The sequence below is a fragment of the Microtus ochrogaster genome, chromosome 1, assembly GCF_000317375.1.
Source record: "Microtus ochrogaster isolate Prairie Vole_2 chromosome 1, MicOch1.0, whole genome shotgun sequence".
Taxonomy (NCBI): Eukaryota; Metazoa; Chordata; class Mammalia; order Rodentia; family Cricetidae; genus Microtus; species Microtus ochrogaster.
In genome coordinates this window covers 82,340,975-82,343,139 of record NC_022009.1, presented here as the reverse complement: position 1 = coordinate 82,343,139, position 2,165 = coordinate 82,340,975, and positions in this window count along the sequence as shown.

The following is a 2,165-nucleotide window of genomic DNA, read 5'->3' as shown; positions in this document are numbered from 1 at the left end:
CAGGCGGATCTCTGTGAGTTCGAGACCAGCCTGGTCTACAAGAGCTAGTTCCAGGACAGGCTCCAAAACCACAGAGAAACCCTGTCTAGAAAAAAACCAAAAAATAAAATAAAATAAATAAAAAATGCTTCTAAATGGTATTTGGGGAGTGCGTAAGAAATAAGCTTAGAAAATGTAGTGAGGGGCTGGAGAGATGACTCAGTGGCTAAGAGCACTGACTGCTCTTCCAGAGGACTGAAGTTCAATTCCCAGCACCCACATGGCAGCTCACAGCTGTCTATAATTCCAGTTCCAGGGGACCCAACACTCATGGCCAAACACCAATTTATATTAAAAAAATTAAAAATATAAAAAAAGAGAAAATGTGGTGATTTTCATATGTGACATTGAAACACAGTATTAGCCAAGATCTCTACCATGCAAGCATTATCATGTTGGATAGATCCAATAATCTAGGACGCATTTCTATCACCTTTCTTCATTAATGATGTTTACATTATGAGTGCCATTGTTCATATGCAGCAAAAATGTAAGCTATACAAGTTAAAACAAGTTGGGACTTTATTTCTCTATCTTTTAAAGCAAGCAATTGAAGGCTTTGGTGGTACTCAGTGGTAATGGGGAATTCACACTCTTTTATGACTGCTGCACCTCCAGTCATTTAGTCAAGTTAGATAGGAGGAAAGTGGGAAAGAGACGGGACACCCCTCCACCCCTACAACCACCCCCACCCCCCACCCCACTCCCCCCACCCCTCCACCCACACAACTACCCCACTCCACCCCACCCCACCCCACCCCAACCCCCGCTGCCAGTAAACACACCGCATCCTTTCTTTTGGCTTGGACCTATTGGCTGTACAAATCGCATTTCCTGAAAGTGGAAGTGTAGGTGTCTACAAGCCCATGCACCCTTCTGCAGTGTAACTTCTCCATTCCTAAACGAGGAGCTGAACGTCAGTGGGATTCTGACTGCTTGGTCAGTGGTGCATTTAGAGGTCACTCAAGTCCTGTGGTAAAGGCCTGACCCAAGTTCTGATCCACAGGTTAGTGAATATAAGAAAAAGTTGTTTTAGCCTCTAAATGTTGGGGTAGTTTGTTGCACAACAATAGCAATTAAATGCTACAATGGTAAAATTTGGGGAATGCAAATACTTAGAGATGAAGGAAGAGCAAATCTGAGAACAATTATTAGTCTCTGCCATGATGGCCAATACCTTTTCCCAAGGACAGAAGAAGGAAATCACCCTTCTTGCAAACATTAGCACTAGCTGTATTTTAAAGTCTTATCCTCCAACATGTGTTTCCAACTTCATAGATTTCTTATATGAGGTGTGGTAGATCAGTCATGATGCGAGGGGCTCTCATTTCTGTAGGGCTCTACAAGTAACATGGGCATGAAATTAATAATTGGGTTAGATGATCTGTTAGTCTCTCATCCTGGGAGGTTTCCAAGCGTAGAATACCAAGAGCAGATATGTTTAAACTATATCTTGCAATCAGTGCCCTGATACGTTTTGATTGCATCAATTTTTAAGTCAATAAACCATGACCAGAGAAAGAAAGGCTTCATCCCCGTGTTCGGGTTATGTTATGCTGGAACTGTTCTAAGAACAAATTTTCACTTCTCAAATCATGTTCTGGCTTTTAACCACCACCACATAACCTTTGGGACAATATTTTATGGTTTCCTTTACTTTCATTTTCAAAATATTTTCTTTTGAGCCTTTGAGAGCAATGACGGTGTCCTATAGGGACTATTTATTCATCTGAGTTTTTAAAAGGGACATCAGGGCTATTGATTCTTTGGTTGTTGATTTACAAAGCAATCTGCACTAGTTTCTCAGATAATCAAACTAGAAGCAGCTGCAAAAGAACTTTAAGTTCTCAGCATTGAAATGCAATAAGAAAACTGCCGGATTTATTTCCACATGCAAAAATTGGACAGAGATAATCAAATTGCTTTAATACAACTGCTAAAACAAGACAGTGTCAAGAACAAGCCAATTATTTGGGCAAGACAGAATAACTATGGTCAAACAATCCCTTAGCAATGCCTATCATTAGTTAAGGTGTATCTTGATCAAATCCTTTTGGCTCATATAACAAATATGTACTCAAATAAAAAGGAAAAAAAGAAAGAAATGAAAAATAAGCAGCTGGGGC